The sequence below is a fragment of the Triturus cristatus genome, chromosome 4_2, assembly GCF_964204655.1.
Source record: "Triturus cristatus chromosome 4_2, aTriCri1.1, whole genome shotgun sequence".
NCBI classification, from domain to species: Eukaryota; Metazoa; Chordata; class Amphibia; order Caudata; family Salamandridae; genus Triturus; species Triturus cristatus.
In genome coordinates this window covers 367,258,737-367,273,474 of record NC_140586.1, presented here as the reverse complement: position 1 = coordinate 367,273,474, position 14,738 = coordinate 367,258,737, and the positions used below count along the sequence as shown (strand labels likewise).

At 44.3% G+C, this 14,738-nt stretch overlaps 1 protein-coding gene and 1 long non-coding RNA gene across 6 annotated transcripts in view; one reads left to right on the top strand and one right to left on the bottom strand.

Annotated features, from left to right (window-relative positions):
- Nucleotides 1–14,738, top strand: part of LOC146833904 (complement factor H-like) — a 1,264,875-nt gene that overhangs the window by 694,423 nt on the left and 555,714 nt on the right. The window lies entirely within an intron of this gene.
- Nucleotides 1–14,738, bottom strand: part of LOC146833905 (uncharacterized) — a 33,396-nt gene that overhangs the window by 1,002 nt on the left and 17,656 nt on the right. The window lies entirely within an intron of this gene.

Sequence of the window (14,738 nt, the reverse complement as noted above, 5' to 3'; positions counted from 1 at the left end):
TTTAAAGTCAGGCTGTGTGAGCATGAGGAAGATAATCATAATAAGTGAAGAGCCAGATGAAACTGACCAGGCGCATGCAGTTCAATACAAGAGAGGGGTTGCATCGAGAGCTGTCGGAAATGAGTGCAAGCAATGTGCAGGCAAACCATAAAAAAAGTTCTACTTCAAAAGCCAATGAAAACAGTAATTGGACTGTGGGAAACTGATAAGAGGAAAAGCATGGGGAAGAACAGGAAATAGCATGCTACAGCAGCTAGAAATGGAGGAAAAGTAAGCGGCAAGCAGGGGAACTAATAAAAGCAAGGTGCCTGGGTGTAAGCCCCTTTTGAGATATATATTAACAATAGATTTCACAAGCACGGCACAAGCGCTGCACAGGTAAAACCTAAAAAGGGATTCCATATGCAGGCGATTCTAAGGAAGATAATTTAAGCACAGAACTTCCAGGTCATACATCAAATTCATCATGATTTATAACAGTACTTCTGTGATGTTCAATCAAATAATCCAGTTTTTTTTTCTCCTGTTTGTTCTAATTTTTAAAATCCACCATCACCAATACAGCCGCAGCCAACATGTATTTTGTAACTCGTACTATTTTGCGTAGTAGCGCTATGCGTGGCTACGCGAAGTGCATTTCACACTACACATGCTACATGTAGCTACGTGAACTGCGTAGTGCAGTAGGGAAATGCTGTTCGCACTGATTGCACAGTGCTGGATGGTTGTCCACACTGTTCAGTCATTGCGAACAGCATCTTGCACAGTGCAAGCGGATGTTTTCTACCGCTCGAGTAGATTTGTACTCGAGCGGCAGCTTTCTCAACGCAGACTGGTAGTTTCTCATCGCGAGCGGTCGCGAGCATAGGCGACCACTCGCAATGAGAAACCTGACCTCCCCATGTTGAGAATCTCTCCGGGAGGTTTATTTCACACGCTCGCGATCGGCAACTTGATGTTGCTGATCGCGAACGAGGAAAAACTCTCGACAGGATGTTGATTTTGCTCACTAGCTGTCGCCAACTTGACGTTGAGGACCGCGAGCAAGCAAAAAATGCCCGCTACGATACGTGTTTTTGCACTGTGCTACGTGCATTTTGCGTAGTAGCGCAAACTACGCACGCTCCGCGAGCGTAGCGTAGTACTATGCCCAGGGTTAGTATTTTGCAGTGATAAGCCAATTTCTCAGGGCAGAGATAATGTGGGTGATTATTATTCAGGATGTTTACCACATCTCCGTTAAATATTACAGCTGATTCATCCACAACCGATATCTCTCTCACCTGCTACATTTCAGAGGATAAGGTTAGCCTGTTCATATTAGGCCTGGATGGTGAACTTCGCTCCGTTCGCGGAGTTTGTGGAGTTTTCAGCACTCCACGGAGCTCGCGGAGTGCAGATAACTCCGCTTCGTGATTTGCAACACAGTTTTTTCCCCCCGCTCGCGATCGCGAATGTTAAGTTCACGATCATGAACGGTAAGTTTGTAAGCCCGAGCTGCCGCTCGGGTAGAATTTCTACCTGAGCTGCAGGAATACCAGCACAAACTGCAGTTCGCACTGCACTCCACCACTCGCATAACTTCGTGGAGTTTTTTGGTAACTTCGCAGAGTTCTGCATAGCAAAACTCAGCGAACTACGCCCTGGCCTGGTTCAAATTTGTCACATCATTGTCACAATTTCTAGAGGAAAGATAAAAACAGGAAACCATTCTTCAGAGCCCTAAAGAGGAAAGGTATGCAGGTCAAGGCGCTCAATGTTATATAGAAATGTGACATTTTTGCAACAAATGATTAAAGAGCCTTGTGTGGAAGAAAGATTGGAATAATTACCTCACCATGAATATTATCGATGCCTAGAATGATACCCGATGGTATCTTTCCTCTAGAGTTGTCTACATGGAGATACTATTGTTTTCTTGCATGCCAACCAAATGCATTAATAGTAATCTCACAGTATTTTTTACCAGTAAACTACAACCCCAAAAAGAAAACCATTTAAAAAACAATACTTACTCAAACCAGCAACTAAACCTTCATTCATAGTTGTCTCATTGCTACTTTTAATGGTAATGTCTGACTTGTTAGTTAATTTATGACTTTTGTAATTGTTGTTCATTACTTATGGGTAAGGTCTGGGGCATTCAATTTGGTGTACAAGTTATGTTTAGCACCCCTGCTTGCTTTTCATTGATTTCAGTGAGTTTTCAATTTTAATTTCTGACCATAATGGTACTTTAACTGTGTTGCATGTGTGTGCAGGTGTTTGGATGTTAAGAGAATTGAGAATTATGGTACAAAATTAGGTACAAAAGCAAAGGGGAGGGTGTTGTATCTTATATTCAATGAAATGCATCTTTCCTAGTTCATGGTCCTTGCTGCTCAGCCAGTGTGGATGTTGTAGAATGTTGGTATGAGTGGTGAGGTCAAAGAGTGTTGGGATGCCTGGGGAGTGTTAGTTGAGAGTATGGGCTGAGCAGCAAGGGAGCTGCTCTTGGTGGGGCTCGCACCATAGTCTACAGGACTCTTGATTACTATCATCTATAAACCATCTTCAATAAATGTCATCTTCTTCATCTACACCTCGGCTTCAATTGACTTATTCTATATTACCACATTTGGCGACGATTTTAAGAACCTACATGTGTTTCCTGAAGGACTATTGAAATCTGAAAATTCCTGAAGTAACAACAAAGCATGAACTTAATTTTAAAGGTACGATTTTTACTTAAAAGGCATACTGACACCCTGTGAGCCCCACCAGTGACCTCCCATCGGTCGCCCACAACGCTTTCCTGCCAGTTCCTGGCTTACTCTTCCTTATACTTCCTTTTGTCTTCCTGCCTAATTGCCCTGTTTCCTGGAAATCACTCTTATTCCTGCCTGCTTCTAGCTGCCATTAAGGCATTCCATACTTTCATACTTTGGCAGCATCCCAGAGAAGTTTTCACCCCGTTACTCCCTGTGGCCTTAATTGAATGAGACGTGCTGCACTGGGAGAGCTGAGTGACACGATGTATTTGGTGATTGAAATAACGGAGCTGAAGGCAAGAACCGGAGAATGTAAACTAAATTCCATGCTTTGACAAGTCATGGGGGTGTTCTAGAGGCACATGAGCCCAGCGGATTTGTTAAAAAAAATAAAAAAGTAAACGCAGAAGTAATTTTATTGTCTGCACCTGTGGGAGAGAATAGATTTGGAGGCCTGTTTACGTTTAATTTAATTACCTGCATTTTGAACTGAAAAATGCCTTGTCACAGCTCATTTACAGCGTGGACACATGGAGAACACAAGCTCTGCTATTACGTTTTGCCAGGTGAGGCACTTGTTGTCCATTAATTTTAGAGCTCTTGTGACTTTCCCTCAACTCTCTCTACGACAGTTAAATCACAGTTTTTCTTTAAATGGAGCTCGAGCTAACACAGAATGCATTCGCCCTGTGCACGTGCATTCTTACCTGTGCACAACCCTCCTGCGATTCTTCATTCTTCTTCTGTGATGGTCCCTCTGCATCAGAATAGCTTGCCAGCAACGTTTGGTGCTTTAACGTGCTGAGAGCCACCCCACATGACGAATTATACGTGCCACCATCTTGTGATCGGCAAAAAGTCACAAGTTTTGGATCTACATCACGCAGTGAATGAAAATAAGATGACAGTGCCATCTTGTGGCTCTTCAGTACCACCGCTTCTGAACATTTTTGTATTCCAATTTCATAACCACCATAACAGTTCTCCGTGTTCTTTGCAACTTTGCCATGCCAATGAAGGTCAGCAGTCCCGTGATTATCAAGGTACTGTTTTCTTTTCTGCTGCCATTCAGCGCTCTCCTTCCTACGTGCAACCCTCTGATGACATGCTGTTTCAGAGTTTGAAGACATCGGTGCGCAGAATTCACTGCAAGATCGGTTTTCTTAATTCACAAACTTCCCTGCTTTTGAAATTAATTTGTTTCTTTTTTTTTCCCACTTTTCAACTTGAATTTTCTTGGTTTTTCATCGTATTTTGTGGTGACATTTCTTTGACAAGGTCTTTAAACAATTCACATTCCAATTTTCTCTGTTTGTATGAGTTAATTAATTTTATTGCTACATGATTTAATTTGTCACCTATATTTCCGTTTTTTTTTATCAATGTACCTTACCTTGTATGATGTTATAGGCTATTGGTTATGTGACTTTAATTGTCACCTTACATTTTAAGTTTTTTTTCAGCGATCCTTTATCTTAATTGAAGTGTGTATGATGTTATAACCTATTGGTTATGTGACTTTAATTGTCACCTTACATTTTAAGTTTTACGGGTTTCCTTCATCTGAATTGAAGTATGTATGATGTTATAGCTTATTAGTTATGTGACTTGCCATCTTAACATGTTACTTTTGTGGACTCGTCACTTACATTGCTGAATATGTTACTTACATATTTTTAGTGCACGTTACTTTTACTTTATATGTTTAGATTGTAAGATTCCTTTACTTGGGATCTTCACTGAAAATTATCTAATGAGTTTTGTCATGTCTCAGTTTTCAATTTTGCGCAAAAGTCTTCTGTGGGTCTGACATTTGAGCTCTCCCTCAAATTTTCCTTTGTCTGTACTCCTAGCGGGTGTTTTTTTCACCCTTCTCCTTTCGAGATCTTGTTTGTTTTATTGTTGGGAGTATCTCTTGTCTTTTTTTGACTGTTGTTTCCACCTTTTAATATTTTGTTCTCAGTTTACCTTCATACTTGTCTGGCCAACTGGTGTGATGGTGACTCTGAACGTTGTTTCTGTGGTTCGTTTCTTTTGGTGTATGCACTTTGCATCCTTTATACTTATTTTTCATTGTGCCCTGAAAAACAGGAAAATGTGTGTATTCTACTTATTGTACTGGTGCCTTGAAAAAGGGAAGAGGTGTGTGTCTTCTGTCACTTTCATTTGCTTCTTCTCTACGATGTCTTCTTCTTTATCAGTGCGTTTTGTGTCACTCTCATCTTACTATTTCTCCTTTATCACTGTAGGGTTCCTTCCTTAGCATTTCATTCCATACGATTTATGGCATATCTTCAAGTAATGTTTTGAGTGCTATTCTAGCTTCTTTTATGGTGTTTCGTAGCTTCTGCTTGTATTGTTTCCAATATTATTGATATGCCTATTTATTGATTTAGTATTCATGTATTGTTATTGATATGATTATTACATTTACTTCTTGATGTATCATTCTGTTGTTATTCATAATGGGGAAGGTGTGTTGTATCTTATATTCAATGCAATGCATCTTTCCTAGTTCATGGTCCTTTCTGCTCATCCAGTGTGGATGTTGTAAAATGTTGGTTTGAGTGGTGAGGTCACAGAGTTTTGGGATGCCTGGGGAGTGTCAGTTGAGAGTGTGGGCTGGGCAGCAAGGGAGCTGCTCCTGGTGGGGCTCGCACCATAATCTACAGGACTCTTGATTACTTGATTATTATCATCTATAATCCATCTTCAATAAATATCATCTTCTTCATCTACACCTCGGCTTCAATGAACTTATTTTATATTACTACAGAAGGGTATTGTCAAGGTGGTGGGAAGAAAGAATTACAATTATTTTCTGGTTTTAACCCTAGGATTGGAAACTGAGTACTTCACATAGACATATAGGTGAACAGTGACAGCAAAAGCAGCAATGAATATTGTTGGAAAGTGGGTTATTAGTAGTGGTAAATATCTATTCACCACTGGCAATAATACCAGTAACACAATATAGGGCTCAGACTAGGTCTTAGAAAATTATTCCCATGCTCAACCCTTGGTAGCTTGGCAGTGAGCAGGTAGGCTTAACTTCAAAGAAAGGTATGTAAAGCATGTAAAAACACTAATTCAGTAAATAGACTCAACACACAATAAACATCCAGCACAAATTTATAAGAATAGGAAATATTTAAATCTTGTAAATTACACCAAATAAAAAAAATTCATTGTAGGGAACCAAAGATATGAATTTTTAAAGCTTTTGCACCATGTAGTGCCTATTGAAACATCTGGTAGCGCTAGACCGGGACAAAGTCAAGATTTCAGGCTGACCGTGATGGAGCCCAGCACGGCTACCCCTCGCTGTAGGTCTCGGTCAAAGTTTATACCTTCGGACTTAGAAACGTTTTTGTAGCTTTTCTTCCCGGGGTGCCTTGAAGCTCTCAGCCAGTTTGGATTCAGTAAGGGTTCACCGGCTTGCCTTACGACAAGGTCCCAGTCAAACTTGTGGAAGTCAGACCTCCAGAGCTTTCCAGCGGGAGAACCAGGGATCCAGGCCGGCTTGTGGTTGAAGATGGGTGGCTTGACTCTCGCAGTTGGTCCCCGTCACCTCTCCTATGTTTGAACTTTAAAACGTTTATGAAGCCTTTTCTTCAGGGGTCCCTCATTGCTCTTCACCAGGCAGGATGCGGTGAGGGCTCACTGGATTGGGTTTCAGCATACTCCTTATCAAACCTTGGAAGATGGACCTCCGGAGCTGAACCTGAAATGCAGGCCGGCTCGTGGTTGATGGTCGTTGGGTTGGCTGGCCAGATCGAGCTGGTCCACTTATGGAGCTTTTTTCCATAGTTGCTTAAACTTCTGGACCTTCCTCCTGAAGTTCCTCAGAGGGTCCCAAAATGTCCAAAACTTACTTCAAGGGTCTGGAAGTTCCAAGATGGTCCTTGAAAGTTTGACATTTCAATTCCCACAATCCACTTGGACAACACCCTTACAACTCCACTGGTAGTACTCCAGGCTGGGTATTCTTGGTGGTGATGGTCCAGGTGAGCTCTGTTAACTCATAGCTTCCTGGGAGTCCACTCTCTAGTCCTTTGGAAGCAAGGTATGTCCACAGGGCCGTAGTTGTGCAGCAGGCACATCAGTCAGAGTGCAGGGACTGAAGATACAATGAATGCTGGGTAGACCATATGAACTCCCCCTCAGCACCGGAGACACCACCTCCGTCGGGTCAAAATATAAAATGAATGCGGCTGCCTCAGGGCTCGGCCCTAAGCCCACTTCTTTTCAATATCTATCTGGCACCATTTGCGGAACTCATCGCTAGCACGGGGATCAAGGTGATATCCTACGCAGATGACATCCAACTGATGTTTTCCTTCGGTGAAGTGAATGCATCTGTCTTTGACTCTTTCAGAGAGTGCCTTAAAAGCATTTCCATCTGCATGAGTAGCAATTATCTAAATCTCAATGCTGACAAGACTGAGGTTCTGTTTGTTTTTTAACCAAGCATTTCTGCCACCTGCGGCCTTGTAGTGGCTTGTAGAACTGGGAACGGCTCCTATACCTTAGGACTCAGTCAAGAATCTTGGAGTCTGTTGGGACAATGACTTATCCCTTTCTGCCCACATCCAGCATGTGTCTGTGGTCTGCTTTGGTAAGATGAAAATGATTAGAAAATTCATCAACTTCCTGCCAGAGATAGCTCGTAAAACTGTAGTGTATGCGTTAGTCACCTCCCATATCGACTACGTCAATGGACTATATCTGGGTCTGCCCAGCTGCTTGCTCCGTAGGCTGCCGATAGTGAAAACGCGGCAGCTAGGCTGGTCTGCAAGGTCCCTCTCCACCACCATATCTCCCCCCATCTCAGACAACTCCATTGGCTCCCTATGGCCAAGAGAGTTGAATTTAAGGCCCTCAAATTTGCGTTTCGGGCCAACCAGGGAAAAGGCCCTAATTATCTGAGGAAGAGACTTCGCCCTTACCAGCAGGGCAGATTGCTGAGGTCCATCCTGAAACTCTACCTCTTCGTCCCGCATTTGGCTAAAGCAAGAAGCAAGAATGGGGGACAGAACTTTCGAGGTGAGAACCTCCAAATTCTGGACTGACCTGCTAAAGTAAAGTAAAGTAAAGATATAATTAATGTCGGGGGTCTGTATGGTCTTCCCCGCAGCCCTGGGGACAGTCACCTGCCCAGGACTAAAGATGAAATTAATGCGGAGGCCAGTGCGATCCTCCCTCAGCCCATGGGACCACCACATCCGCAGAGCAATTCATTCAAAGTGAGGGAGGCCATGTGGCACCTTGCAGCTCTGGGGACCACCACCTCCCTGAGGCTATCTACTACAATGAGGGGCTGCGTGGTGGCGGTCTAACCACCGTCGTATTACAATTGGGGCCATCAGACCGCTGCAAGACCCTTTGTTCCACTGGGATGAAGGATCCGCTGCTCTGGCAGTCTGGAAAGGCACAGTAATATCCAGGCAGTGATGAAGCTAGTACCACCAAGCATAATATGAGTAGCCTTTCCACTGCCCTTTTGCACCTACCATGAAAACGATTGCCCTAACAGTGCCCCCATGCTTCTCCTGGGCCCGGGGGTGCGTGCAGGGAGGCATATGTTGTGCTCCCCTGGAATTGCAGCCCTGTTCCTGCATGGTGTGGCATGCATGCCACACCATGCAGGAACGTGCAGTCGGTGCTCTCACAGCTGTGGGTTGCATGTTAGGCTCGCCTATGAATGAATGAATGAATGAAGATGTTCTTGTATAGCGCATGGCTACCCGGAAGCATCCCAGCGCTGTGACACTCCCCCCCACCACCCACCAGCATGGATTACATTTGTAATCCGGCAAACGGGTGCACAACAGCCTTGGCGGTCCTCCTGACGAGGATGGTCAGCTGATACGAGGACCACCAAAGATGTAATGACGCCCATAATACTTACCTGTACTTACCTTTAAAATTTTCACCATGCATATGACTTTATCATTCATGTCATTGCAACTAAATTAGTTGTAATGGCATGCATGGTAAAGGCATATTCGTTGTAAAGACATGCATGGTTATGGCATGCATGGTAGTGTTGCATGCATTGTAAAGCCTGCTTGGTAAAGGCATGCAGGGTTCTGACTTTGTGGTAAAAGATGTTTCCAATACTCAACAAGCAATGAAAAAATTATGTACGGTGCAGCTCAGCTGTTAGCTCTGAGTACCTCAGGTTCACGGAGAACCTACAAACCCAATATATCCTCAAAACCAACAGGGTCTAGTGAGCGTAATGGTACAATGCTTTTTTAAAACGGCCATTGTGACAAAAAGTTACTGATGAAAACATTCTCACAAATGGCTGTTGTTTTCTACTGGTTTTCAACATTTCTTTCTATCAACACTGATTATTTTTGGCTTCTTTGGGAAAACCTGTAGGGATCTATAATTATGACACATTGCTGAATTTCGAATGCTTTCTACTTTTCAGAATGAATTTGATAGCTTACCCGAATCATCCATGGGGTTCATACTGGTTTCCACCACAAACTGGTAGGTAGTAGGTTGAAAGCACAACAAATTGTAAAAACTGTCTACCTCGTAGAAAAATGACAAAACTGTGGTAAAAAATATTTTTGGGGATTCAGCTCTGCATGTTCCTGAAACCTGGGAAGGCAGTGACTTTAGCACAGCATACCGTTCATTGATGCAATTTTTATTCAAAATAACAGACGCTTTTATCCAGAGCACTTTTTTCCTATTTTTCCCCAAAAACTCAAAATGTAGCTATATTTTAGCTATTTTTTCAGTCTCCTCAAGGGGAATTCACAAAACCCTGGGTATTTTTAGAAATCCCAGGATGCTGGAAATAAAGGACATACATTCGCAAAGGATACCTTATTTGGACAAATAGTTATGGAGGCCAAATAACCAACAAAGGCCCAGCACTGGAGGGGGGGTGAAGGCACAGAAGCTATGGGGTTAACTGGAGAAGCTGAAGGGCCTCTGATGAGTAGTGTATTCAGCATCTTTAGAACACCAACTGCCTTTTCAGCTACAAGCCTATTTTTTTTAGCCCTTCGCCATTAATACTCAGGCCTAAATTTACTAAGCCTTTGCATCGCCCTTGTGTCGCTCTAGGCAACACAGGGCAAAGCAAAGTCATATTTGGAATTTACAAAGCCGCACACGGCCTGATTTGCATGGCCTTGCGTGGCTTTGTAAAGAAATGTAAAGCAACACAGCTACTTGCCCCTCGTTATGTTACATTTTTATTTGGGAGGCATTCCATGGGTGGAGCATGAGCATTCCTATGCATTCACTCATACACTTTGTGGCATTCCCAGATTTACTAAAGCTAGTAAACCTAGGAATGTGTCAAAATGCTACTCCTTACCCAGAGGGGCGTAACAAGGAGAAATATCCTTATTGTTCCTCTTTAGTTCCTCTTTTCACATGTGCTGAATCCCGCAGCATGCATAGAAAGTTTTATGCAACACAGCACAGCAACTTTGCTTGCTGCTATGCATTGTGTGAAAGATTGGTAAATAGGTAGGCCTGGGCTAAATTTCCGTTCCGCTCGCGGAAATTGCGATAATTTGACATTTTCGCGTTCCGCGGAGAGCGCGAAAATGTCAGAATTTCCGCATTCCGCAGCTTAGCGATAATTTGTTTCTTGCTCGCGCTGTAAAATAATACATTCTCTCGCGCTCGCGATCGCCTTACCTGAATCCCCGCGTTCGCCGACAAGTTTTCCCGATCCGGTCGCGTTCTCCACGAGATGTTGGATTGTTCGCGCCCGCAGTAATGTCATTGGTCGCGCGATCACGTCTTTCTTCTCACGATCATGCACCGCGAGAAGAGTGAAAACAAGAGGGCCGCGCCTGCGAGCAACCGCATGGGTAAGTTGGCGAGCTGCGACCACACAGAAAATACCGCGAACGGGCGGGAAAAAAACTTCCTCATCTTCGCGATATTTCCGCGTGTTTGCGGAGATTTTTAACATTTTCGCGATAATTTGCGAAAGTCACTTTCGCAAATTCCGCCCACCACTAAAAAACCTTGGAGAAAGGAGATTATCATCCTCAACTGATTTAATAACAATGTTGTTTCCCAAGGTGCAAAGATCATGTCATCCGAATAAATTGCCATTTGAGCTCCCTTTGCCCAAAGAAACTCAACCACAGGTCTCATTAGCTTGATAAAACACCTGAGAACTCACACAAGCCTGGATGTTAGGGTGGTGAATAGAAATAATCTTGTGCTGCCACCTGACTTAAAATAGTTGGTGGTCTAGGACAAATATTGGCATTGAGAGAAAAGTATCATTCTGGTCCAGACAGACCATCCACTCTTCTTCACATTTGGTGGATTCCCTCCATTTTGGAGTGTCTACGCCATTTTCATTAGTTAAACTCAAACTAAATAAAACTCTTTGTCTTTGTTGTTTACAAGAAAAATATTGTAGATACTGCAATTGGAATACCTGGAAGAAGGGTGGATCATTCCTTTCTGAAAAAATTGATCTGGTCCATTTTTGCCTATTTCTGTATGGAAAGAGTGATCTGTCAGGAAAAGATTGTATTGAGACTCTGGAGACCACTTTTTGAACACACTGGACAGTCTGCAACGCTCAAGCATCCAGTGATAAGAGACACTGATTGTGGAGAGATTATTTGAACCTCCACCATCGTACCCTCCTACACCTTCTCAGGAAGAATGGATATGGCTGACCTGAGTATTCCATAAGAAAGGCATTGGAAGAAACCATTATAACTTTTTTCTATTAATCCCTACATGGCCTATTCTGTCACAGGTTTGACAAAAGGCTATATACAAAGGACTTATGGCCTCTCTAATCTCCTTTCCTGCCGGAGCCTTTCATGCTTTAGAGCCTTGCCATATAAAATGGCTGACAGGACTTCATCCACCACAACAAGGAACTTTAAAACCATTCTGATTAAACAGTTTTTTAAAATTGAGTAGTATGCCTTATTGTTAGACCTGTCAGCCCTTTGGGTGGTCCCTCCTCATCATTATTTATTTTGTCCCACTTTTGCCTCAAACCCTGTTAGAATTTTTCCTTTTTGGGAACCACCAGATTTTTTAGTGTTGATGCAGTGTCAGGGAGCCATTTTCCCTACCCCTGGAACTTCTGTCTGAGGGCCTGAGACACAAAATGGTGGCCACCCATTGTCACCTGTGACATCACTGGAACCTACTAGTACCTTCCAGAACATTCTAGAACCCTGTGACAGAGGGAGGCAGGTTTGGAATGTTGGGAAACCATCTCAGGTTGACAGTTGGCAGTTGACAGTTGGCAGTTGGCACCTGACTAGTGAAGAGAGAGGACAGAGAAACAGAAGGAGGAAGGAGTAAGGCAGCAGGGGTGGAAACTTGTGACTGGAGTGGGGTCCAGAAACCCACCCTTGATGCTAGTCCCTACTGACCAAGCCCAGCCTAGTGCCCTGTGTGGGATAAAGACCAGAAAATCATCTTAAGGACCTGAACAGCCGGAACAGGCCTTAAAGGAGAAGAACAGCAAGTTCCTGACCTGTTTGGTGGAATCCTCCTGGAGACCCGACGTCGAGTAGCCTGGAGACCTGGAGCCCGAGGTGGAGAAGCGGCGCTGACAGAAGGCAGACGTCGTACCCGGAGCCGCTAGAGGTCGAGTGAGGGCGCCGACGGAGGTCGTGGGGAGACACCGGAGGTCAAGTAGAAGTCACCTGAGGTCGAGGTGAGGCGTCGACGGGGGAGTGAAGTCCGCCCTCCGGAGTCGCCGGAAGCTGAAGTGAAGCGCGCAGGAGGTCGGGAGTGGAGATCGCACTCCGGAGTCGCCTGAAGTCGAGGCGAAGCGCGCAGGAGGTCGGGCGTGGAGGTCGCACTCCGGGGTCGCCTGAGGTCGAGGTGAAGCGCGCAGGAGGTCGGGAGTGGAGATCGCACTTGGGAGTCGCCGGAACCCGAAGTGGAGCCAACGGAGGTCGGGAGTGGAGGTCGCACTCCGGAGTCGCCCGGAAGCGGGGGGACCGTGACCCTGTGACGCCGGAACCCGACATCGAGCCGAGGCCGCCCAGCGTCATCGATCCGGAGCCGCCTCACGGCATCGACCCGGCGTCAGGTAAAGCGGATCGACCCCACATCGAACCGAGGCCGCCCAGCAACATCGAACCGGAACCGGCCGACGGCATCGACACGGCGTCAAGTGGAACCGATCGAGTCGTCATCGAACCGGAGCCGCCCATCGACGTCGACCCGGCGCCGAGTAGAGCCGAACACCGAGAAAAGGGCAGTAAGTGGTAGAAAGGGCATCTGAGGCCCTGTGGAGCCCTAAAAGACCATTCTAGGGGCTAGAGGGGTGTTAGGACCAACCTGAGGGTGCTAGGGGGGGTGAACTGAGACTGGTGCAGGGACCTGTGTGAGGGACTGTGTAGTTGGTGAGCCAGAACCTTAGGGTACCCTCATTTTACCTCAGCTTAGGCCCCAGCCTTGACCACACTAGGTGGGACATCCCCAGGCCTCCCCAGTGACCACAAGCTGTACTTGGGCATGGTAAAATCAATCTACCTCATAAATGTGATCTGATTTGCAATTGTTTGTCTGCTTATATTATTCATTGAAGGAGTGTTATTTATTGTCTGACTGTATTTATTCCTGCCTGGTATTTATTGTCTGACAGTATTTATTTGCCCTATGTATTTATCGCACCTCTATTTATTCCTTGTGTATTTATGACCTAGTCCTATTTATTGCACCTGTAAAGTGTTATTATTTAATTGACCTGCTATTTCTGAAGAAAATCCTTTTGTATTGTATTTGTGACATATCCCTGCAACTAAGAGAAAAATTAAGATAAACACAAAGAGACTCTTTCATAATTTTTACGGTGTAGTGTCGTTTTTGGAACAGATGAACGCATAGTTATTGTGAGGGTGTGACGTACGCTTCACACGGTGCCTGACCCCCGACCGCTCGAGCCAGGCTACCCCTTATGCGTGGAAAGGCCGGGTGACTGCTAACCCGGTTGCCCGGTTTTCTAACACTTATTAAGGTCTGTAAAATGTTCATTATACAGTTCAATTCCTTAATTAATGAATCTTTGAAAAGCAAATCATCTACTATTGGACCAGCCCTTCAAGAAAGCCCATTTCCCAAATTTACTCTAAAGGGGAATGTATCAGAGCCTTTCAATAGAGGTGGAACAGTTTGCGTTGCCTAAAAGGCAAATTGCTCTCTGAAACCATCTTTCCTAGTTGACTGGGTAGATAATCAATGCTTGGTCAAAACAGATTCTTTGTTGCAGGAACCGCCAAATAAAAAATTGTGTCCAGCAGACCAGCCATAAATGTCAATGCCTTCAGTAGGTTCTCCAGAGAACTTCCTCATAAAGATCAAATTATTGGTGTCAATGTTGACCAGTGGCCACTTTGCCTTCAACGGAAGGCCTGAAGCATATCCCTCATAGGCTGTTTTGGACTTTACTCTGACATGTTTGCATGTAGGTCACTGTCTTCAGCCTGTCAGATAATGTGTGATGGATAATATTCTTACAATCAAACATCTCCTTTAAAAATAATCATTGTGAGCAGATTTTGGCTTACTGAGGGAGACTTCTTGCTGTCTGGCTCAGATTAACTTTTTCTGAAGATTGGAGCACTATGGTCACTGATAATGTGAATCATCTGAGGCATCAGATTCATCTTGAATATTTTGCTAGAATAAGGAGTCCTATTCATGAGCCCTAGTAGGGATAAAGTGATAATGGTATCTTGATGTGATCAGACTCAGACTCTGGTGTTTTCGTAGGAAAAAAACAGAAAGGCCTAAAGTTCGTGAAAGTAGCATTCATTGTATAGTCTGGCTTGCCTTTCTCCTTGCAGTATACTAGTCTAGAAGGCTTGTGAAAATTCTCGAGGGTGATGGTGGCAGTTTCTTTTTACAGAAAAACAAAAAATGGCCATGGCACACATTGAGGGACATATATACAAGGACTGACGATAACTATCGCTAATGTTAGTTAGCGGCAATTTTTGTTTCGCC